This window comes from Hypanus sabinus, chromosome 4, assembly GCF_030144855.1.
Source record: "Hypanus sabinus isolate sHypSab1 chromosome 4, sHypSab1.hap1, whole genome shotgun sequence".
Classification (NCBI taxonomy): domain Eukaryota; kingdom Metazoa; phylum Chordata; class Chondrichthyes; order Myliobatiformes; family Dasyatidae; genus Hypanus; species Hypanus sabinus.
The window spans coordinates 1,938,236-1,965,009 of NC_082709.1; positions in this window are offsets into that span (position 1 = coordinate 1,938,236).

Sequence of the window (26,774 nt, forward strand, 5' to 3'; positions counted from 1 at the left end):
GTCAGCATGGCTTTGTGAAGGGCAGATCGTGCCTAACAAGCCTGATAGAGTTCTTTGAGGAGGTGACCAGACATATAGATGAGGGTAGTGTAGTGAATGTGATCTACATGGATTTTAGTAAGGCATTTGACAAGGTTCCACATGGTAGGCTTATTCAGAAAGTTAGAAAGCGTGGGATCCAGGGAAGTTTGGCCAGGTGGATTCAGAATTGGCTTGCCTGCAGAAGGCAGAGGGTCATGGTGGAGGGAGTACATTCAGTTTGGAGGGTTGTGACTAGTGGTGTCCCACAAGGATCTGTTCTGGGACCTCTACTTTTTGTGATTTTTATTAACGACCTGGATGTGGGGGTGGAAGGGTGGGTTGGCAAGTTTACAGACGACACAAAGGTTGGTGGTGGTGTAGCTGGTGTAGTGGATTGTCGAAGATTGCAGAGAGACATTGATAGGATGCATAAGTGGGCTGAGCAGTGGCAGATGGAGTTCAACCCAGTGAAGTGTGAGGTGGTACACTTTGGAAGGACAAACTCCAAGGTAGAATACAAAGTAAATGGAAGGATACTTGGTAGTGTGGAGGAGCAGAGGGATCTAGGGGTACATGTCCACAGATCCCTGAAAGTTGCCTCACAGGTACATAGGGTAGTTAAGAAAGCTTATGGGGTGTTAGTTTTCATAAGTCGAGGGATAGAGTTTAAAAGTCACGATGTACTGATGCAGCTCTATAAAACTCTAGTTAGGCCACACTTGGAGTACTGTGTCCAGTTCTGGTCGCCTCACTATAGGAAGGATGTGGAAGCATTGGAAAGGGTACAGAGGAGATTTACCAGGATGCTGCCTGGTTTAGAAAGTATGGATTATGATCAGAGATTAAGGGAGCTAGGGCTTTACTCTTTGGAGAGAAGGAGGATGAGAGGAGACATGATAGAGGTATACAAGATATTAAGAATAGACAGAGTGGACAGCCAGTGCCTCTTCCCCAGGGCACCACTGTCCAGTACAAGAGGACATAGCTTTAAGTTAAGGGGAAGGAAGTTCAAGGGGGATACTAGAGGAAGGTTTTTTATTCAGAGAGTGGTTGGTGGGTGGAATGCACTGCTTGAGTCAGTGGTGGAGGCGGCCACACTCGTGAAGTTTAAGAGATTACTAGACAGGTATATGGAGGAATTTAAGGTGGGGGGTTATAAGTGTTGAAGGGTTTGAGGGTCAGCAAAACATTGTGGGCCGAAGGGCCTGTAATGTGCTGTACTATTCTATGTTCTATGTTCTATCTAGTCCATGCCAAACCATGTAAACTGCCTTGTCCCATTGACCTGCATATGGACCTTAGCCATCCATACCCCTCCCATCTGTGTAGCCATCCAAACTTTTCTTAAACTTTAAAATCAAACTCACATCAATCACTTGCGCTGGCAGCTCATTCCACACTCTCACAACTGGCTAAGTGAAGAAGTTTCCTGCATGTTCTCCTTAAACTTTTCACCTTTGAACTCAAATTTAAAAAATTCCAAATTCAATTCCAAATACATGAGAGGGAGAGAAGATGCTGGAAATCTGGATTAATGAGCAAAATAATGGAGGAACTTAGCAGGTCAGGTATCATCTATGGAGGAATCTGAACTGCTGATCTTTTGGGTTGAGATTCTTTATCAGGACTGGAAAGTAAGTGGCTAGGAACCAGTAAGAAGGAGTAGGGGAAGGAAGAGTCCTGCATGGGAAGTTGGTCAAAAAGGTTCAGTCGCTCGGCATTCAAGATGAAGTAATAAATTGGATGAGACATTGACTTTGTGGGAGAAGCCAGAGAGCGGTAATAGATGGTGGCCTCTGACTGGAGACCTGTGAGTAGAGGAGTGCCGTAGGGATCAGCACTGGTTCCATTGTTGTTTGTTATCCATATCAATGACCTGGATGATAATATGGTTAACTGGATCATCTAGTTGTGGATAACACCAATATTAGGCATGTAGTGGACAGTGAGGAAGACTATCAAAAACTTGCAACAAGATCTGGACCAGCTGGAAAAATGGGCTGCAAAATGGCAGATGGAATTTAATGCAGACAAGTGTGAGGTGTTGCTCTTTGGGAGGACTTTACACCGTGAGCAGTGGGGCTCTGACGAGTGCAGTAGAACAGTGGGATTTGGAATTACCAATCCATAAACCCTTCAAAGTGGTGTTGCAGGTAAATAGGATCAGAAAGATCTTTAGGCACATTGGCCTTCATAAAACAAAGGAGTTAGGATGTTATATTGAAGTTGTATAAGTTGCTGGTGAGGCCTAATTTTAGTGTATTTTGTGCAGTTTTGTTCACCTACCTACAGGAAAGATGTAAATAAAATTAATAGAATACAGGGAAAATTCACAAGGATGTTCCTGGGATTTCAGGACCTGAGTCAATTGGTAAGGTTGAAAAGGTTAGGACTTTATTCATAGAATGTAGAAAATGCAGGTGTCATGAAATGCAGAGGAGGCTTGATCCAAGCACAGAATAGTGGAGATATTTCAGTGACGAACGATCACTTGAATAATAAACTGCAAAATAACAAGCTACGAGGGGCCACAAAACAAGAGAGAACATGGTTGATTCAGATCCCACTCATCCCCATTCATCTTCGTTCTCACCATCCTTTGGTGCTCTGACCGATCAGGAAACTATTAACTTCCACTTTAGATATATGTTTGGTCTTGGCCTTCACTGCAGTCTGTGGCAGAGCACTCCAGGGATTTACTATTCTTTGACTAAAAAAAATTCCACTTTACCTCTTTTCAATTATGAGGCTGTGCCTTCTAGTCCTTTCAAAATTCAGTAGGTTTCAATGAGATCCCCCCACATTCTTTTAAATCTCAGTGAGTACAGGCCCAAAGCTGCCAAATGCTCCTCATATGTTAACCCTGCATTCTTGGAATTATTCTCATGAACCTTCTCTGGGCTTTCTCCAATTACAATACAGCCTTTCTGAGATATGAGGCCCAAAACTGTGGACAATACTCCCAGTGCAGCTTGAGTAGTGTCTTATAAACGCTCAGCATTATCTCCTTGCTTTTATATTCTATTCCCCTAAAATAAATGCAATATTGCATTTGCCTTCTTTACCTCAGACTCAACCTGTAAATAACCTTCTGGGAGTCTTGCACGAGGACTCCTAAGTCCCTCTACACCTCTGATGTTTGAACTTTCTCCTCATTTAAACATTAGTCTGCACTATAATTCCTTTTAGCAAAATGCATTATCATACATTTCCCCACACTGTATTCCATCTGCCACTACAAAAAAAGGATAGCAAATACAGTACTCAAAGTGTTATATCTCAATGCATGGAGTTTAAGAAATAAAATGGGTGATCAAGTTGCACTATTCCAGATTGTCAGGTATGATGTTATGGCCATCACTGAATCATAGCTGTATGGTTGTATTTTGGGAGTTGAGTGCCCATTGTATTGGAGGAATAGAAAGGTAGGAGGGGTTGGGGGGGTGGGTGACGTGGCTCTGCTGTTAAAGAATGGAATCAAATCATTAGAAAGATATGAGATAGGATCGGAAGATGTTGAATCCTCGTGGTTTGAGTTAAACTACAATGGTAAAAGGACCATGATGACAGTTATATACAGGGCTCCAAAGAGTAAGTGCGATGTGGACTACAGATTACAACAGGAAACAGAAAAGGAGTGTCAAAAGGGCAATGATATGATAGTCATGGGAGATTTAGCATGCAGGTATATTGAGAAAATCAGGTTGGAAATGGATCTCAAGAGAGTGAGTTTGTTGAATGCCTACAAGATGGCTTGTTTGAGCAGTTTGTCATTGAGCCTACTAGGGGATCAGCTATACTGGAATTGGTGTTACGTTATGAAATGAAGGCAATTAGGGAGCTTAAGGAAAAGGGACATTGTTGAAATCAACTGTATGATTGAATTCAACTTGAAATCTGATAGTGAAAAAGTAAAGTCTGGCATAGCAGTACTTCAGTGGAGTAAAGGAAATTACAGCGGTATGAGAGAGGAGTTGGCCAAAGTAAATTGGAAGGAGCTGCTGGCAGGGATGACAGCAGAGCAGCAATAATGTGAGTTTCTGCAAAAAATGAGGAAGGTGCAGGATAGATTTTTTCCAAAAACATAGAAATACTCAAATGACAAAATAGTACAACCGTGGCTGACAAGGGAATTCAAAGTTAATGTAAAAACAAAAGAAAAGGCATACAACAAAGCAAAACTTAGTGGAAAGATAGAGGATTGGGAAGCTTTTAAAAACCTAAAGAAAGCAAGTAATAGAATCATTAGGAGGGAAAAGATGAAATATGAAAGCAAGCTAGCGAACAATATCAAATTGGATAGAAAAGCTTTTACAAGTGTATAAAAAAGAGATGAGAGTGGATGTAGGACTGCTAGAAAATGAAGCCAAATAAATAACTACAGCGGACAAAAAAATGGCAAATGAACTAAGTGAGTGTTTTGCATAATTCTTCACAGTGGAAGATGCTAGCAGTATTCTGGGTGTTCAAGGGTGTGAGGGAAGAGAAATGAGTAGATTTACTATTAGAGGGAGAAGGTGTTCAAAAAGCTGAAAGACCTGAGGGTACATAAGTCATCTGGATCAGATGAATGGCACCCTCTGATTATGAAAGAGGTAGCAGTAACGGTTGTGGTGTCAATAGTAATGAGTTTTCAAGAATCATTGGATTCAGACATGGTTCCGGTTCCAGAAGACCGGAAAATTGCAAATGTCACTCCACTCTTTAAAGAAGGAGGAAAGCAGCAGAAAGGAAATTATAGACCAGTTAGCTAGACCTCAGTGGTTGGGAAGATATAGACATCAGACAATAGACAATAGACAGTAGGTGCAGGAGTAGGCCATTTAGTCCTACTAGCCAGCACCGCCATTCACTGTGATCATGGCTGATCATACACAATCAGTACCCCATTCCTGCCCTCTCCCCATATCCCTTGACCCAGCTATCTATAAGAGCTCAATCTAACTCTCTCTTGAATGCATCCAGGGACTTGGCCTCCACTGCCTTATGAGGCAGAGCATTCCACATATCCACCACTCTCTGGGTGAAAACGTTTTTCCACATCTCTGTTCTAAATGGCCTACCCCATTTTCTTAAACTGTGCCCTCTAGTTCTGGACTCACCCATCAGTGGGAACATGCTTCCTGCCCCCAACGTGTCCAATCCCTTAATAATCTTATATGTTTCAATCAGATCCCCTCTCATCCTTCTAAATTCCAATGTATACAAGACCAGTTGCTCCAATCTTTCAACATAAGATAGTCCCACCATTCCAGGAATTAACCTTGTGAACCTACGCTGCACTCCCTCAATAGGAAAAATGTCCTTCCTCAAATTTGGAGACCAAAACTGCACACAATACTCCAGGTGGGGTCTCACCAAGGCCCTGTACAGCTGCAGAAGGACCTCTTTACTCCTATACTCAATTCCTCTTGTTATAAAAGCCAGCATGCCATTAGCTTTCTTCACTGCCTGCTGTACCTGCATGCTTGCTTTCATTGACTGATGTACAAGAACACCTAGATCTCATTGTACTTCCCCTTTTCCTAACTTGACTCCATTTAGATAGTAATCTGCCTTCCTGTTCTTGCCACCAAAGTGGATAACCTCACATTTATCCACATTAAACTGCATCTGCCATACATTTGCCCACTCACCCAACCTGTCCAAGTCACCCTGCATTCTCATAACATCCTCCTGACATTTCACACTGCCACCCAGCTTTGTGTCATCAGCAAATTTGCTAATGTTACTTTTAATCCCTTCATCTAAATCATTAATGTATATTGTAACCAGCTGCGGTCCCAGCACCGAACCTTGCGGTACCCCACTGGTCACAGCCTGCCATTCCGAAAGGGACCTGTTAATCGCTACTCTTTGTTTCCTGTCAGCCAGCCAATTTTCAATCCATGTCAGTATTCTGCCCCCAATGCCATGTGCTCTAATTTTGCCCACTAATCTCCTATGTGGGACTTTATCAAAAGCTTTCTGGAAGTCCAGGTACACTACATCCACTGGCTCTCCCTTGTCCATTTTCATAGTTACATCCTCAAAAAACTCCAGAAGATTAGTCAAGCATGATTTTCCCTTCACAAATCCATGCTGACTCTGACTGATCCTTCTACTGCTATCCAAATGTGTCGTAATTTCCTCTTTTATAATTGACTCCAGCATCTTTCCTACCACTGACGTCAGGCTAACCAGTCTATAATTCCCTGTTTTCTCTCTCCCTCCTTTCTTGAAAAGTGGGACAACATTAGCCACCCTCCAATCAGCAGGAACTGTTCCCGAATCTATAGAACATTGGAAAATGATTACCAATGCATCCACGATTTCTAGAGCCACCTCTTAAAGTACCCGGGGATGCAGACCATCAAGTCCCAGGGACTTATCAGCCTTCAGACTCAACAGTCTATCCAACACCGTTTCTTGCCTAATATAAATTTCCTTCAGTTCATCCTTTACCCTAGTTCCTTTGGCCACTATTACATCTGGGAGATTGCTTGTGTCTTCCCTAGTGAAGACAGATCCAAAGTACCTGTTCAACTCGTCTGCCATTTCCTTATTCCCCATAATAAATTTACCCGTTTCTGTCCTCAATGGCCCAATTTTGGTCGTAACTATTTTTTTTGCTATTCACATACCTAAAGAAGCTTTTACTATCCTCCTTTATATTCTTGGCTAGTTTACCTTCATACCTCATTTTTTCTTGGCGCATTGCCTTTTTTGTTATCTTCTGTTGCTCTTTAAAAGCTTCCCAGTCCTCCAGTTTCCCGCTCATCTTTGCTATGTTATATTTCTGTTTTATTTTTATACTGCCCTTTACCTCCCTCGTCAGCCATGCCTGCCCCTTACTCCCCTTAGGATCTTTCTTCCTCTTTGGAATGAACTGATCCTGCACCTTTTGCATTATTCCCAGAAATACCTGCCATTGTTGTTCCACTGTCTTCCCTACTAGGGTATTGTTCCATTGAACTTTGGCCAGCTCCTCCCTCATAGCTCCATAGTTCCCTTTATTCAACTGTAATACTGACACATCCGATTTTCCCTTCTCCTTCTCAAATTGTAGGTTAAAACATATCATACTATGGTCACTATCTCCTAATGGTTCCTTTACTTCGAGGTCCCTGATCAAATCTGGTTCACTGCACAACACTAAATCTAGAATTGCCTTCTCTCTGGTAGGCTCCAGTACAAGCTGTTCTAAGAATCCATCTCGGAGGCACTCCACAAACTCCCTTTCTTGGGGTCCAGTACCATTCTGATTCTCCCAGTCTATCTGCATGTTGAAATCCCCCATGACAACTGTATCATTACCTTTGCGACATACCAATTTTAACTCTTCATTCAACTTACACCTTACATCCAGATTGCTGTTTGGGGGCCTGTAGATAACTCCCATTAGGGTCTTTCTACCCTTAGAATTTCTCAGTTCTATCCATACTGACTCTACATCCCCTGATTCTATGTCCCCCCTCGCAAAGGACTGAATATCATTCCTCACCAACAGAGCCACCCCACCCCCTCTGCCAGTCAGTCTGTCCTTTCGATAAGATGTATACCCTTGAATATTCATTTTCCAGGCCCTGTCCGCTTGAAGCCATGTCTCTGTTATTCCCACAACATCGTACTTGCCAATTTCCAACTGAGGCTCAAGCTCATCTACTTTATTCCTTATACTTCGTGCATTCATATATTGGAGTCAATTGTTAAGGATGCGATTATGGAATACTTGGAGACACAGGACAAGATGTGACAACATCATCCTGGTTTCCTTAAGGGAAAATCTTGACTGATAAACCTGTTAAAGGGGATGCAGTGGATATTGTATATTTGGACTATCGGAAGGCCTTGACATGGTGCCACACATGAGTCTACTTACCAAGTTAAGAGCCCATGGTATTACAGGAAAGTTACTAGTATGGTTAGCGCAATGACTATTTGATAGGAGGCAATGTGTGGGAATAAAATCATCCCTTTCTGGTTGGCTGCCAAGGACTAGTGGTGTCCTGCAGAGGTAATGTTGGGATCACTTCTTTTTATACTGTATGTCAATGATTTAGCTGAAGGAATAGATGGCTCTATTGCCAAGTTTTCAAATTATACGAAGAATGGTGGAGGGGTAGGTGGTTTTGAGGAAACAGGAAGGCTGCAGAAGGGCTTAGGTTGATTTTGAGAAAGGGCAAGAAAGTGGTAAATGAAATGCAATGTTGGAAAACGCACGGTCATGCACTTCGGTGGTAGAAATAAATGTGCAGACTATTTTCTAACTGGGGAGAAAATCCAGAAATCTGAGATGCAAGGGACTTGGGAGTCCTTGTGCACAACACCTTAAAGTTTAACTCGTAGTTAGAGTTGGTGGTAAAGAAGGCAAATGCAATGTTAGCATTCATTTCAAAAGGTCTTGAATACAACAGCAAGATTGTGATGCTGAGGCTTTATAAGGCATTGGTGAGGCCTCACCAATTGTGAACAGTTGTGAATAGTATTGTGAACAGTTTTGGGCCCCTCATCTTAGAAAAAGATGTGCTGGCATTGGAGAGGGTCCAGAGGAGGTTCACAAGTATGATTCCAGGAATGAAAGGGTTATCATATGAGGAACGTTTGATGGCTCTGGGCCTGTACTCGCTGGAATTTAGAAGGATGAGGGGGGATCTCATTGAAGCCTTTTGAATGTTGAAAGGCCTAAACAGAGTAGATGTGGAAAGGATGTTTCCCATGGTGGGAGAGTCTAGGACAAGAGAACACAGACTCAGGATAGAGGGGCGTCCATTTAAAACAGAGATGCAGAGAAATTTCTTTAGCCAGAGGGTGGTGAATTTGTGGAATTTGTTACCACATGCAGCTGTGGAGGCCAAGTCGTTGGGTGTATTTAAGGCAGAGATTGATAGGTTCTTGATTGGACATGGCATCAAAAGTTACAGGGAGAAAGCTGGGAACTGGGGTTGAGAAGGAGATAGAAAAGAAGGATCTGCCATGATTGAATGGCAGAGCAGACTTGATGGGCTAGATGGCCTAATTCTGTTTCTATGTCTTATGGTCTTATTGTCTAACCACATGATCAATGCCCCTCATTATCTTATGCACCTCTATCAGGTCACCTCTCATACTCTGTCACTCCAAGGAGAAAAAGCCAAGTTTTTGTTCAACCTACTTTCATAAGGCATGCTCTCCAATCCAGGCAACATCCTCTGCACTCTCTCTATAGCATCCACATCCTTTCTGTAGTGAGGTGATCAGAACTGAACACAGTACTCCAAGTGGTGTCTAACTAATATCTTATATAGCTTTAACATTACCTCATGGCTCTTGAACTCAATTCCATTGTAGATAAAGGCCATCACACCATGTGCCTTCTTAACAACACTGTCAACCTGCGCAGCAGCTTTGAGTGTCCTATGGACATGAACCCCAAGATCTCACTGATCTTCCACACTGCCAAGAGTCTTACTATTAATATTATATTCTATCTTGAAATTTGACCTACCAAAATGAACCACGTCAAACTTATCTGTATTGAAATCCTACTGCTGCTTTTCAGCCCAGTTCTGCATCCTATCAATCTCCCAGTGTAGCCTCTGACAACCCTCCAGACTATCCACAAAAACCCCAACTTCTGTGTCAGCAGCAAAGTTACTAACCCACCCTTCTGCTTCCTCATCCAGGTCATTTATAAAATCACAAAGAGGAGGGGTCCCAGAACAGATCCCCACGGAACGCCACTGGTCACCGTCCTCCATGCAGAATATGAATCATCTACAACCACTCTTTGCCTTCTGTGGGAAGCCAATTCTAGATCCACAAAGCAAGGTCTCCTTGGATCCCATACCTCCTTACTTTCTGAATGAGTCTTGCATGGGGAACCTTATCAAATGTCTTGCTGAAATCCATATACTCTACATCCACTGCTCTACCTTCATCAATGTGTTTGTTACATCCTCAAAAAATTCAATCAGGTTCCTATGGCATGACCTGCCCTTGACAAAGCCATGCAAACTACCCATAATCAGATTATGTCTCTCCAAATGGTCCTAAATCCTGCCTCTTAGGATCTTCTCCAACAACTTGCCCACCACTGAAGTAAGACTCACTGGTCTATAATTTCCTGGGTTATCTCTATTCCCTTTCTTGAACAAGGGAAGAACATTTGCAACCTTCCAATTCTCTGGTACTACTGCAGTCCCTATTGATGATACAGGGATCATCACCAGAGGCTCAGCAATATCCTCCCTCGCTTCTCACAGTAGCCTGCGGTATATCTCGTCTAGCTTAATACCTTTCAACAGCTCCAACACATCCTCTTTCTTAACATCTATACACTTCTGAGTTTTAGTCCACTGTAAGTCACCCCCCCAATAGCTAAGGTCCTTTTCACTGGTGAATACTGAAGCAAAGTTTTCATTAAGTACCTATCTCCTCCAGCTCCATGCATATGTTTCCACTCTCACTCCTGATTGGTCCTATTCTCACATGGCTCATCCTCTTGGTCTTCACATACTTGAAGAATGCCTTGAGGTTTTCCTTAATCCTGCTCACCAAGGCCTTCTCATGGCCCCTTCTAGCTCTCCTAATTTCATTCTTAAGCTCCTTCCTAGCAACCTTGTAATTTTCTGGAGCTCTAACAGTACCTAGTTTCTTGAAACTTTCAAAAGCTGCTATTTTCTTCTTAACTAGATATTCTACATACTTTGCACACCATGGTTCTTTTACCTTACCGTCCTGTCCCTGCCTCAAACATACCTATGCAGAATGCCAGGCAAATGTTCCCTGAACATTTGCCACATTTCTGCCATACATTTGCCTGAGAACATCTGCTCCCAATTAAAAATAGAAATAGAAAATTCTGGAAACTAACTGCAGTTCAGCAGCATCTTTTTAATGATAAGTGGGGTTAGCATTTTAGGTTGCAGACTCTTTGCTATTATTGATTCAACAATCTTTGACCTGAAATCTAAGATAGTTAGAGGTAGTTTGGGATAATGACACCATTGATGGGGAAGTGAAGAGGGACTTTCTGCATCCTGCTATTTTTTTCCCCTTGTATTACCTCAATGCAAGCGTGTAAAGATATCAAACACGGGGAAATCTGCAGATGCTGGAAATTCAAGCAACACACACAAATTACTGGTGGAACACAGCAGGCCAGATAGCATCTATAGGGAGAAACACTGTTGATGTTTCGGGCCGAGACCCTTCATTTTGGCCTGAAATGTCAACAATGCTTCTTCCCATAGATGCTGCCTGCCTGGCCTGCTGTGTTCCACCAGCATTTTGTGTGTGTTGGTTGTGTAAAGATATGATCTGTATGCTACACAAAATGTATCACTCAGTACATCTGACAATGATAAACCTATTTACTAATTTATCAGTTTTTTTGCCCAATGTCAGCTAGCAGTACTTGGGCCACAGAGTGGGAGGATGGGTCAGACCTGTGGAAGAATTATAACCTAGTGAATGTGCAGTTGACATAATTAAACAAGCACTTCGGGTGTATGAAAGACAAGTACAGAAATATAAATAGCCACTTATTTTAATTCCATATTTGTCAAAAAAGCAATCATAATGCACCAAATATTTACTTAATATTTAGATTACATGTGAAGAGGTATTAACTTCTTTTTAACAAACAAGGTATTTAATTACATCATTACCGGTTATCTCAACATCACAGATTATTTAGCTCCCAATATGCAGTTTAGATTTTATCTATTATTCATACACTTCATGATTAACTTGAAAAGTAACTGAGAATTGTTATGGTTAAACTGCTAACTGCATTTATAAATGGAGTTGTAGATATCCATGGCCGTTTATGATGTTATAGGGTTAAGGACACGAGTATCTATTCAGTGAAAGGAGCCTCAAGCTAGGATGATGTTCGGTTGCTCTGAGAGCTGCCTTTTAAATTGGCAATGTTTTAAAATCCAAACCTAGATAAAACGGTCTTAAATTAAACAGATTATCTTTCAGGATGTGATCTCAGTGGTGACAAGCTACAAAATGCTGAAAGGAAGCTAGATTTGTAAACTAAATATACTGAAGACAGAGTCATAGAGTCATAGATACTGGAGATAGTGAAGAATCGAAACTTTCCTTAAACTGAAGACTGCTGCATTGATTGAGTTTTGTGACAATAACATTCAGTTCTACATTACACTTTCAATTCTTGTTGCACTATATTCCCAATCTGATATTCACAGAGAAGATTTTTGAAAACCTTAGTAACCTGATTTAGATTTTGTAATGCTTTATATAAATTTATAAAAGATCTTTTTCTGATTAAATCTGACTATCACTATGAATGTTTAACTGAAGTGTTAAATAAACAGAAACCTTATAGTAAGAATAATCAGTTATACTAGCATAATAATTTTTGCTTGAATACTATAACAATGTAGTTTCTTTGGCTGTAATGATCCGATGTAGAATGTACTATGTAACCTTTCTATACTGACAGAAAGTTAATGTCAGATGTACTTTTTACTGGGATACCCTGCTTATAAAATATTTTGCTCCAAAACGCCCTGTGCGATATCTCTTTCAATCATTAAACCATAAGGCTAGCTGAAATGTATTTTCTCACACCATTCAAAATTTGCTAAACATTTTTCATTAAAAACATGATAAATTTGACTTAGTTGAGTGGGCAGTTAGTAGAATTGTCAAACCACTTTGCTCCTATCAGGATTTGATAACAACAATGACAGATTTTTCAGTATTTACCTTCTATTTAAGGGTGGGCCAGACACACTTCAGCTCTAATTAACCACTAAAATGTCTCATTATCTTTAAATTGTTTCCTGTGTCACATATCCAGCTGAATATCTTGTGACTAGGCTTGGGGGAGAGTCAAACACTGTATCCTCCTTGTACTTGTTTAGTAGATTCTTGACAGGATCAACTTCCACTGAGCATCTACAGCACAAAATAATCGTGGTAAGTCTGAGTTTTAATCACTTCAAAAGCTGAGGGGTCTTCAACTCAATGAAGGAGGAAACAGAACAATAGTAATATAAAGCTGTCATGATGTGTTATGCTGTTTTATTTCTGTCGGTTGAAGTAGACATTCCAATTCAAAGGCTTCAAATAATCTTACAAATTTTCAAGCTAACTTGTACAAAATGTGTGCCCACTTTTCATGGTGTGAAAGATGAGGTATCTTGATTCAAATCCAGATTCAAAGTTGTTTCTCTATTTCTTTTTAAATTGTGGTTTATAAGACAATTCTTCAGTGATCTTGCAGGTTCACATCATTGTGGCTGCAAGCTACAATTTCAGCTGTACTTGTGAATTAAGTCAGGATGTGATATAACAGTAATCTGTTTGAAGGAACTGTTTCTTCAGCAATCCTACATAGTTCTGAATACATTCTACAAATCCAAATCAATGCACACAGAATGCTGGAGGAACTCAGCAGGTCAGGTAGACTCTATGCAAATGAATAGAATGACTTTTTGGGCCGAGGCTCTTCTCCGGGACCCGAGTTCCTCCGGCATTTTGTGTGTGTTGCTTTGCATTTCTAGCATCAGCATGCTCATGCTTATGATTTTCTACAGATTCAGATATGCTTGTGAGTGAAATCAGTGCGTTATAGGAGAATATCTATTTGAAGGCATTGTTTTTGCTAAACCTGGATTTTAGACCATAAGATATAGGAATGGAATTTAGGCTATTTGGTCCACTAACGTTTGCTCTGCCATTTCATCATGGTTGATCCAATTTTCCTCTCCGCCCCAACCTCCTGTCTTCTCCCCGTATCCCTTCAAGCCCTGACCGGTCAAGAATCTAACAGCGTCTGCCTTAAAGACTTGGCCTCCCCAGCTACCTGTGGCAAAGAATTCCACAATTCTCCACTCTCTGGCTAAAGAAATTCCTCCTCATCTCTGTTCTAAAAGGATGCCCTTCTATTCTGAGGCTGTGTCCGCTGCTCTTATACTCTCACACCCTGTTGATAGGAATACTGCACAGACACAAGAGGAGTGTCCCTCTCGCAGGTGAAGAGCTTTAAAAATCCAGTCCCTATAACAGAGAGGTACTGCCTAGCAGAACCCTCCTTGTGGAAGTGCTCGTCGTCAGAGTAGTAAGGCTTTGGCTCAACTCGGCTTTGGTGTGAACATGTGGGGCAAGGTAAGAAGGTGAGTTCATTCCTTATTTCTTGTTTCTTGTTTAACTCTTAAGAGAATAAGGGTATGTCTACAGAGCCAGTGTTCTGTTCTGGGTGTCAGATGTGGGATTTCCAGGAGACTTCCAGCCTCCCTGATGGCCACATCTGCACCAAGTGCATCGAGATGCAATTCCTTAGAGACCGTGTTAGGGAACTGAGCTGCAGCTCGATGACCTTCGACTTTTTAGGGAAAGTGAATGAGTGACAGACTGGAGCTACAGGGAGGTAGTCACCCCAAGGCAACAGGAGACAGATAAATGGGTGACTGTCAGGAGAGGGAGGGGAGAACATCAAAGAGTGGAGAGTACCCCTGTGGCTGTCCCCTCAATAATAAGTACTCCATTTTGAGTACTGCTGGAGGGGGGAGGGGAAGCAATGGCGGCCATGCCACTGGCAATGAATTTCTCCCTGTGGCTGGGAAGAGTCAGGGACTGAGAGAATGGCAGCAGTAATAGGGGACTTTATAGTCAGAGCGGCAGGTAGGCAATTCCCTGGACGCAAACTGGAAACGTAGATGGTAGTTTGCTTTCCAACTGCCAGGGTCTGACATGTTTTTGAAGTGTCCACAATATCCTGAAAAGTGGGAGTGAGCTGCCAGAAGTTGCTGTGCATATCGGTGCCAACAACGTGCATAGAGAAAGGGAGAAGGTCCTGAAGAGAGAGTACAGGGAGTTAGGAAGGAAGCTGAGATGCGGGACCTCAAAGGTAGTAATCTCGGGACTTCTGCCTGTGCCATGCAACAATGAGGATTGGAATAGAATGAGGTGGCAGATGAATGCTTGGCTGAAGGATTGGAGTGGGAGGCAGGGGTTCAGATTTAGAAATGTAGAAAACCTACAGCACAATACTGGCCCTTTGGCTCACAAAGTGATGCCGAACATGTCCTTACATGATAGGGTCTTTTAAGAGACTCCTGGCTAGGTACATGGAGCTTAGAGGGCTATGGGTAACCCTAAGGTAAAGACATGTTCGGCACAGCTTTGTGAGCTGAGGGGCCTGTACTGTGCTGTAAGTTTTCTATGTTCTATTACGGCTGCCATTCTCTTCTAATTCCTACCCTTCTGAGCCACAAGGCCAGACTCAGTACCAGAGGTACGGCTGCTGTTGTTTCCCCCAGGTAGGTAGTTCCCCCCCCCCAAACAGTATTCAAAATGGAGTACTTATTGTTGAGGGGATGGCTATCGAGTGCACTCCACTGCATGACTTCTCTCTGCCGAGAGACACCCATTTATCTGTCTCCTGTAGCCTTGGCGTGACTACCTCCCTGTAGCTCCTGTCTATCACTGCGTCACTTTTCCTAACAAGCCGAAGGTCATTGAGCTGCAACTCCAGTTCCCTAATGTGGTCTCTGAGGAGCTGCATCTCAATGCACTTGGTGCAGATGTGGCCAAAGGGGAGGCTGGAAGTCTATTGGAAATCCCACATCCTGCACCCAGAATAGGACACAGGGTCTGTAGACATACTCCCTATTCTCTCTAGAGATAAGTACGAAACAAGAAATAAGGAATGAAGTCCTCTACATACCTTGTCTCTGCCTGTTCTCGTTGAAGCCCAGTTCAGCCAAAGCCTTACTATTCTGACCCAAGGTTGAACCAATGACCGCTCCCACGATAACAGCTCCACTAGGCGGTACCTCTCTTTTGTCGAGACTGAGGTTTTAAAGCTCTTCACCGGACCCGCATTGGGATGCTTCTGTTGTGTCTGTGCAGTACTGCGATGAGACATCTGATATATATTATTTCAGTTTTTGCACAATTTTTAATCTATTCAATATACATATGCTGTAATTGATTGATTTATTTTTACTTTTTTTCTTCTATATTATGTTTTGCATTGAAGTGCTGCTAAATTAACAAATTCACATGCCGGTGGGAATAAACCTGATGCTGATTCTGACTTTAGTTCCTTCTCAAAATTAATGGAGAATCAATCATATTATAGTAAGTTTCCTCTCAGAGTTCTTCTACCTTCAGCTTTCTAATCAATTGTGGTTCAGTGCACAATGCCCAATACAGAATAGCTGATCCTCTAGTGGGCTCAACAATGAGCTGCTCTAAAAAGCAGTCTTATAGGCACTTTAGAAAATCTCCCTCTTGGAAGACAACACCAACCTAATTTTCTCATTCTACCTGCATGTTGAAATCCCCCATGACAATTGTAGCATAGTCCTTTTGGCATGCATTTTCTATCTCCCTTTGTAATTTGTTGACCACATCCTTACTACTGTTTGTGGGTCTGTAAACAACTCCCATCCAGGTCTTTTTATCCTTGCCCTATCCACAACAAGCCAACACCTTCTGATGCTATGTTACCTCCTTCTAATGATTTTTATATCATTTATTACCAACAGAGTAATGACTTCCTTCTACCTTCCTACCTGTCCTTTCAAAACAATGTTTATGCCTGGACATTAAGCTCCCAGCTGTTATCATCCTGTAACCACAATTCGGTGATGCCTACATCAAGCCTGTGAATCGGCAACTGTGCTGCAAGTTCATCTATTTTATTCCATACACTGCACACATACACATACAGCACATTCAGTCTTGTATTCATCTTTTTCAATTTTGAACACCTTTTACGTTGCAACTTGTCCCGTTAACTGCAATTTTGCCCTATCAACTGCCCCTTCTCACTGCACATTGCCTCATTCCTAAAATCCTATGCCCTCATTCCTACATCATCCCCTTAGCCATGTAATAAACTGTATAATTTTCCTATTTCTGTCCTCACTAGTACATGGCATGAGTAGCAAATCTGTGATCACAACCCTGGAGGTCCTGCCTGTAACCTAGCACCGAAATCTCTGATCTTCCTATGCAGAACCTTATCACTCGTCCTACCTATGTTATCAGTACCTGTATGGACCATGACTTTTGGCTGCTCACCCTCGCATTTGAGAATGCTGAGGACTAGATCAGAGATATCCTAGACTCTGGCTTCTGGGAGGTAAGATACCATCCAGCAACCACAGAACCTTCTGTCCGCTCCCTTAACTAACGAATCACCTGTCACCACAGCGTGCCTCTTCTCCAACCTTCTTCTCTTCTGAGTCACAGAGCCAGATTCAATGCCAGATATCTGATTACTGTGATATTCCTCTGTTAGTTCATCCCCACTCCACCCCCAACAGTATCCAGTAATATACCTTACCTGTTACTGCGGGGGATGGCCACAGGGGTACTCTGCACTGGCTCCTTAACCTCTTTCCTCTTCCTGACGGTCACCCAGTTTCCAGTGTCCTGCACATTGAGTGTAACTACTCTCTACATGTCCTATCTATCACCCCTTCAGGTTCCTGAATTTTCTGGATTCATCCAGTTCTAGCTCTAACTCTAATATAGATTGTTAGAAGCTGCAGCTGGATGCACTTCCCACAGTTAACACACTTGAGGTCTCCCTGCTTTCCCACATCCCACAAGACGAGTATGTCATTGTCCTCCCTGTCACCCCTACTATCCTAGCTGAGGAGATACAAAGAAGAGAATGAAAAATCTAATCACAGACAAGAGAAAATCTGCAGATGCTGGAAATCCAAGCAACACATACGAAATGCTGGAGAATGTTGGCAGGCTAGGGAGCACCTACGGAAAAGAATACAGTCTACGTTTCAGGCTCACATGTCGACTATACTCTTTTCTAGGCTCAACCATTCACTGTACTCTTTTCCATAGATGCTGCCTGGCCTGCTGAGTTCCTCCAGCATTTTGTGGGGGTTGAATGAAAAATCTTGAGCTTTTTGTATTTTTCTGACAAATCACACCCATGTTCCATTGTTGTAGTAGACTGAAGTCAACTTATATAAGTTCTGACAGGAACAGAAAAAAACTTCAGAATAAATGGATCTAAAAATCTATTTATCTTCCAAAATTCAAACTTTCGGAATCTTTAAGTTACTTGGAATTGGTTGATAATCATCTCATGCGCCATGGTACAGTGGAAACCTTGCCTTGCTTCTTGTTCATGCAGATAAATTCATTACACAGTTCATTGAAGTAGTACAAGTAAAACTATAACAGAATGCAGAATAAAGTATATCAGCAGCAGAGGAGGTGCACTGCAGGTAGACAATGAGATGCAAGACCAGAACGAGACAGAATATGATGTCAAGAGTCTATATTATCATGCTACGGAACTGTTATTGGTCTGGCGGTATGAGCTTTCAGGCTTTTGTATCTTCTGTCTGATGGGACAAAGAGTAGAGAGAATGCCTGGGGTGGGTGGGGTCTTTGATTATGTTGCCTGATTTACTGAGACAGCAAGAAATGTAAACAGAGTCCTTGGGCAGAGGCTGGTTTTAGTGATGTTCTGATGCTGTGTCCACAACTCTCTGCAGTTTCTTCAGGTTGTGTGCAGAGCTGTTTCCATACCAATCTGTGATACATTGGATTGAATGCTTCCTATGGAGTTTTGATATAAATTATTGAGGGTTGATGGGACATGCCAAATTCCTTCACCCTTCTGAGGTACCTCTGAGCTATCTTGGCCATGGTGTCTACCTGGTTGGACCAGGAGAGGTTATTGCTGATGTTCACTCCAAGGAGCTTGAAGCTCACAATCCTCTTAACCCCAGCACTGTAGATGTCAATGTGCACCACCTCTCTTCCTGAAGCCAGTCCAGCTCTTTCATTTTGCTGACATTGAGGGAAAGGAGATTGTCATGATAACATGTCATTGAGCTATCTGTCTCCTCTCTATACTCTGACATCATTATTTGATATACAGCTCATGACTGCGACATCATCTGCCAGCCAGTGGCTGGAGTTGGAACAGAGTTTGGCTATGCAGTTATGAGCGTACAGGGAGTAGAGTAGGGGCTAAGGACACAGCCCGATGGAGCACCAGCGTTGAGAGTAATTATAGTGGAGGTGCTGCAGCCTGTCCTTATCGATTGTAGTCTGTTGAAGAGAAAGTCTAGGATCTAGTGTTAATATGCAAATAAATATTGACTCCAAGGTCTTGTTGCTTGGCGATGAGTTTGCTTGAAATTATAGTACTGAAGCCAGAGCTGTAGTCAATAAATAATTGACTCACTTAAGTGTGTTTACTGCCCAGAAACTCCACAGATAAGTGTATTGCCAGGAAGATGGCAACTGCAGTAGATATGTCATGGCATAGGCAAATTGTCGGGTTGAGGTTATCTGGGAGGCCAGAGCTAATGTGTGCTTGAACAGTCTTTCAAAGCACTTGATAATATTCTCGTCTGTTGATTAAATCAGTCATTGGGTTGCTTAGCATACCAGAGTTTTACATATTTGTAGTGGATTAGACAAAACTAAGAAGGAAAATAACTTTTAACAAATTACTTAATGTACAAACCAGAACAAATATTAACAACTGTGGTAATTTCTGAAATAGTAGTGACCTTTTCACTAATCCTCTAAAGAGACTGAAAGAATGATCTTTATAAGTATTTGATGGAAAGCAATTTTGCATGAATGTATGAGCTGTAAATCTGATGTGTTGAATGTGATAATTTATTGTATAGAAAAACTTTGAGTATTTTATTTTACTTTAGCATTGACTAAGTGGGCCAAAAGGCCTGTTTTCATAATGTAATTTTTTATGATTCTGACTTTACATTAAAAGACTGCCATATGTCTTTGCCTTTTGAAAGAGTCCTGAAAAGTTCAAAATAACTATCCTAGTCAAGTTAAAAGCAGAAGCAATAGACCAAAAGACACAGGAGCATATTAATATACTTTGAGCTTTTATAAAATCCTTCAAGTTTGCTTTATTCCAGGGTGAAAAATGGTACAAAATACTGACCATTATGGTCTCTGTGAGAGTACCATGGTGGTATGTAATTCCATTAGTTTTTTCCCACGATATTGAACTCGACAATGAAATGATAGGCAATCAAAAAACTATTGATCCTTCTGGAGAGGTTGAGAATAAAGCTGACGCTCTGGTGAAGTTCTCTTATATAGAAAATGGTTTTCAGTGTGTCAATTTTGAGCCAAATATACTAGTTGTTTCATGAGAGACGGACACCAATTCCTCCTCAATGGTTGCCATTTTATAATGAGCATTGAAGAACTGGAGAAATCAGACAAGGTGACAAGAGATGTATTATGATACTTTGAAGAAAATAATTAACTTATGAATGGCCTTGATTCACTGAAAAACAGAGACTATGACAGTGTTGAAAGTTGATGTGATGAAGATGTATTTGCCAGAAAATTACAAGCTATTTGAGTGAATTTTAAAATTCACTGGAAATGTTGTCATCTTATGAGGAAGGTGATTGAAGCACTGAATTCATGAAGTATTATCTTATTTAAATTTAAGTTAATTTTGCTTGTAAACCATTTCAACTTTTAGTGACTTGCAGTACATTATTGAAGTAAGTTATAGCTCTTTGTAAAGGCTAAATCCTCAAAAGATGTGTGAGGAAAAGTTTTGTTTGAAGCAATGTTCATTAGTTTCCTCAATTTGTATAATAATTTATTTTAGTCCATTAAGGAACTGATACACTACTCTTTGGAATGAATGCTTTCCTATCCTTATTTGATACAAGTGTTCCGGCAGTCAATTGTTTGATTACATGTTAAGTCTGCATATCTTTGTTTTCATCCAAGATTTTGATTGATGCTTAATATTGTAGGTAATACCTCAGCATCCATCATGGATTTATGGGACAGAATTAAGATAATCTCATTTCCCAGCTCATTTTTAAACATATGATGAAAACAATGCTTCACTATTATATCCACTCATTTCATTGCTTTAATCCTTTTTCCTCTGATAGCCCACACACTTTGCTTGCTGTAGATCTCTGGAAACATTGCTAAATAATAAATGGAAAAAAAAACTGTTGGGAATCAATTTTCCAATGGCTTACACAATGGCATAGAAGTGAATAGTCTTTACTAAACTGTTGACAGTCTCAATTATTCTAGGTTAGCCGCTAAGCATATGTATATTTGTTCATATCTTTCTGAAGCTGCAACTTTGAAGGGAGTGGATATTACTAAGGAGTTGAGAATAGTCTGGGAAAATGTCAAGAACAATTTCATACCAAAGCACTCCTGAATTATCTCAATGGTTGAGCTGGTCATTAGAACTGGCCAGTGATTTGCTATTTCTTTAGTGGGTTTCCAGACCGCAAATCCCAGTAGAACATTTTGAAAGCTAGTGTGGGGAGTCTTCCAGTCTCACACCTGTCATTTTACTCTTCAGTCAGCAGCTCCACAATGGATGATCTGGTTGGTGAACTCATGATTGTGCACAGGAGTAAATCTCTGTTCAAATTGACAATGACATTTCTACAGTGCTGACATATATATTATAAATAGACAGTTCTTTATTTTGCATGTTCAGAGTTGAAAGTAAATATATTATCAAAGCATATGTCACCTAGAGATTTATTTTCATGCTGCCGTTTACAGTAGACAGAGAAATGCAATTAAAAAAAACTGCATACCAGCAAAGACTGACTAACAACCAATGTGAAAAAAACTAACTGTGCAAAAGCAAAATAAATAAATAATACTGAAGACATGAGTTGTAGTGTCCACAAAAGTGAGTGTGAAATCAGAGTTGAGCTGAGTGAAGTCATCCATCCTGGTTCTCGTTCAGGAGCCTGATGGTTGAGGGGTAATAACTATTCCTGAACCTGGTGGTTGAGGGGTAATAACCATTCCTGAACCTGGTGGTGTGAGTCCTGAGGCTCCTGTACCACCTTCCTGATGGCAGCAGTGAGAAGAAAGCATGCCCTGGATGGTGGGAGCTTTTGATGGATGCTGCTTGTTTGTCAGAGCGCTCTTTCTAAATGTGCTCAGTGATGGGAAAGGTTTTGTCTGTGATGGATGAGGCTGTGTCTACTACCTTTAGTCACCTTTTCAGTGCTTGGGTATCGGTGCTTCTAGACAAGGCAGTGATGCAACCAGTTAGTATGATCTTCATTGGGCATCTATAAAAGTTTGTCAAATTTTAGATGGCATGCCAAATCTGTACAAGTTTTTCTAGGACAGTAGAGGCATTGTGGTGCCTTCTTTGTGATGGGACTTCCGGTACATGTTGGTCCAAGGACAAATCCTCTGGTTTTAGAGTGCCAAGAAATCTCTATCTCCAATCCTTGAATGAGGACCAGCTCATGGACCTCCACTTTCTTCCTCCTGCAGTCAATAATCAATTTTTGTTTATGCTGATGTTGAGTGTGAGACGCCATTTACCCAGATTTTCAATCTCTCTTTTTGCTGAATCAGAATCAGGTTTATTATTACCAGCATGTGTTATGAAATTTGTTAGCTTATCACTACTTTGATGTGGTTTGATTTGAGTTTGATGCCTCTATTGGAAAAGTAACAAAAGAATTTGAGAGGCTCAACTAATATACACTCCAAAGGATCCAATTGCTTGACTATAAATGCAACCTCATTGTGTGCGACATGGTGTAGTGAGGTTTTGCTCTGTTTTGCTCTCGCTAAACAGCAATGATAGAATACTATTGGAGAAACTGCAGGTTAGTACTCTTGACCAGCTAACTATAAAGTAAGATTAGAATAAAGTTGAGGCCAAGATTAAGTTGGCCATAATCTCACTGAGCAGAGGAGCAAGCCCAAGGGACTAAATATACCCTATTCCCATTCTTTTATTCTGATGTATTGAACTGGATGGTGTCTGGCTCTGTCAACTAGCTGTTCTTAATGCCTGTACCTACTTTACCTGAATGTGGATGGACAACTGACCCACAAGGTTGAGAGGGATTCGAGAGATGAGTGAACCTCGGGCATCATATCCTGGAGTCCTGGCCACAGAATTAACCAAAAACCTACTGAGAGATATCTAATGACAGATCTGTTGAGAGCTGCGGAGTGTTAATTGATTGTAGCTTGGACTGGTGTAACAGCAGATGCAGTTTTGATCTTCGAGGGGCCACAAATCAATGATATGAAAAATAAAATCACAAACAAGAAAATCTGAAGGGGCTGGAAATCTGAGCAACATACAAAATGCTGGAGGAACTCAGCATCGATGGAAATGAACACAGTCAATGTATCGGGCTGAGACCTTTCATCAGGACTGGAGAAAAACGATGAGAAGCCAGAGTAGGAAGTTGGGGGGGGGGGAAGGAATTAAAAATACAGGGTGGTAGGTGATAGGTGAAGTCGAGAGAGACTGCTGGGCAAAAGTAAAGAGCTGGGAAGTTGATTGATGAAAGAGATAAAGGGCTAGAGAAGGGAGAATCTGATAGGAGAGGACAGAAGACCATGGAAGAAAAGGAAGGGGGAGGAACACCAGAAGGAAGTGATGGGCAGGTAAGGTGAAAGAGGGAAAGGGGAAGGGGGGCATTACCAGAAGTTTGGGAAATTGATGTTCATGCCTTCATGAAAAAAATACTAGATTCACATCTTTTCATCACAGCTAAGAAGAATGGGAGATCATAATTTGGACAGTTATATTTAAAAATTACATATTGATATAGCAAGTTACTTGTTAGAAAGTAAATTAGTAAATTGATTTATTATTGTCAACGTGCCAAGGTAAAAGTGAAAAAATCCTGTTTTGCTTACTGTCCATTGCAATAGTGCAGTGAGGTTAGCGTGGTGGGGTGGAGATGCGTCTCTACCAAAGGGGGTGTAAGACTCTCCTTCACTCTGCTAGCCTGCAGGTCACCCGTGGGTAAGGTGTAGCACCGACTTAGCACCCTGATCACCATCTGACCTGTGAAGCCATGGGAGCAGGTGGTGGACGGTCGTGTGAGCAGCCAGTGCCTATCACAAGTCCTGATTATGCAACCACTGATGCCAGGCAGACAATTTCTGAGAGTATTGATAATGGCTGAGGTCACCCATCTTGCAAAGACACAGTCCAGAAGAAGGCAATGGAAAACTACTCCTGGAGAAAAATTTGCCAAGAACAATCATGATCATGGGTAGGCCATGATTGCCTATGTCATATGACATGGCACATAATGAACATTGAGGTTAGTCATACAAAATAAACCATTAAGAGCATGCAGAAGAAGCTGTTACTGTTTCAGAGAATGTACAGTGCAGGCAATCAATAAGATGCAAGGTCAGATTGATGTAGATTGTGAGGTCAAGAGTCTATTTTATTGAACTACAGAACATTTAAAAGACAGCGGCATAGAGGGTGTTCTTGAGGCTAGTGGTACATACTTTCAGGCTTTTTTTTATCTTCTGCCTGATGAAAAGAGACTATTGGTGTGGATGAATTTTTGATTTGTGTTGGTCGCTTCAGTGAGGTAGTGAGAGGTAAAGATAAAGTTTACTGTAATATGTTGAGTTGTGTCCAGATTATTCATGGTTGCAGACAACATTTGCATACCAAGCCGTGATGAATCCAGATAGGATGTTTTCGATGGTGTATCAATAAAATTGAAGGTCAAAGTGGACATGCCAATTTTTTTTTGTCCTCCTGAGGAAGAAGAGGCACTGGTAAACTTACTTGTCCATGTTATTAACAAGATTGGACCAGATGTCTGTTGGTAATATTCATTCTTAGAAACTTGAAGCTCCCAATTCTCTCAACTTCAGCATCGTTGGTGTTATCAGAAGCATGAGCACCACTCTCTTCTTGAAAACAATAACCAGCTGTTTTGTATTTTTGATAATGAGGAAAGATTGTTGTCATGACACCACATTACTAAGCTTTCTATCTTCTTCTTGTACTCTGACTCATCATTATTTAAGATATAACCCAGTATGGTGGTGTCATCTGCAGTTTTAAGACATAGGAGATGAATTGGCCACTCAGCCCATTGAGTGTGCCCTGCCTGACTGATTTTATTATCTCTCTCAACCCCATTCTCCTGCCTTCTTACCATAACCTTTGAAAGCCTGATTAATCAAGAAACTATCAATCTCTGGTTTAAATATATCCAATTATTTGGCCTTCATAGCCATCTATGATAATAAATTCAACAGATTCACCACCCTCTGACTAAGGAAATTCCTCCTCATCTCCATTCTAGATGGATGTCTCTCTATTTTAAAGCAAAGAGTGCCTTAGAATAACCCTATCCTATGGTTTTAGGGTCCCCACTATAGGAAACATCCTCTCCACATCCACTCTATCTAGATTTCAATGAGATTCTTCCCCTCCTCCATTTCTTCTAGTTTAATTGGATACAGGCCCAGAGCCATCAAATGCTCATAGAAACATAGAAAACCTACAGCACAACACAGGCCCTGTGGCCCACAACGCTGTGCCAAACATGTCCTTACCTTAGAAATTACGTAGGGTTGCCCATACCCCTCTATTTCTCTAAGCTACATGTACATATCCAGGAGTCTCTTAACAGACCCTATCGTATCCGCATCCACCACCGTTGCCGGCAGCCCATTCCACACACTCACCACTCTCTACTTGTAAAAAGCTTACCCCTGACATCTCTTCTGTACCTACTTCGAAGCACCTTAAAACTGTTCCCTCTCATGCTAGCCATTTCAGCCCTGGGAAAAAGCCTCCGACTATTCACATGATCAACGCCTCTCATTATCTTATACACCTCTTTCAGATCACCTCTCACTCTCCATCACTCCAAGGAGCAACTTCACCCAACCTATTCTCATAAGACATGCTCCCCAATCCAGGCAACATCCTTGTAAACCTTTGCACCCTTTCTATGGTTTCCACATCCTTTCTGCAGTGAGGTGATCAGAACTGAGCACAGTACTCCAAGTGGGGTCTGACCAGGGTCCTATATAAGAACATAAGAGATAGGAGCAGGAGTAGGCCAATCGGCCCCTCAAGTCTGCTCCGCCATTCAACAAGATCATGGCTGATCCAATCTTAACTCTAGTTTTCACTGAATCCCACAAGACAACAGTGCCAACCAACAGGGCACCATGCCGCCCATTTTATTTTATTATTCATCCCGCCCAAACCCATGTGATCACCTGAGGAAAAAAAACGATTTGCCAATTGAGGAGAAAAAATCTGGAAAATTCCTCTCCGACCCATCCAGGCTATCAAAAGCTGGTCCAGGAGATCACATGGCTGATCTAAACCTAGCCTCATGTCCACTTACCTGCTCGCTCACCGTATCCCCTAATGCCATTTTTATCCAGGAAAATGTCTATCTCCATTTTGAACTTATTGAGTGTAGTAGCTTCCACAGCTCTCTGGGGCAGTAAATTCCACAGCCCCACTACCCTCTGAGTGAAGAAATTTCTCCTCATCTCAGTCCTGGAACAGCATCCCCTCTTTTTAAGATTATGCCCTCTAGTCCTAGTTTCACCCATCATTGGGAACATTCTCCCCGCATCCACCCGATCAAGCCCCTTCACAATCTGATATGTTTCAATAAGATCGCTTCTCATTCTTCGGAACTCCAATGAGTAGAGTCCCAATCTACTCAACCTCTCATCATACATCAACCCACCCATCTCCGGAATTAACCTAGTGAACCTTCTCTGCACTGCCTCGAGAGCCAGTATGTCCTTTCTTAAATATGGACACCAGAACTGCACGCAGTACTCCAGGTGTGGTCTCACCAATACCCGGTACAACTGCAGTAAGACCTCCCTGTTCTTATACTCCATCCCCCTAGCAATAAAAGCCAGCATTCCATTGGCCTTCTTGACCACCTGCTGCACTTGCATACTAACTTTTTGTGTTTCCTGCACCAGGACCCCCA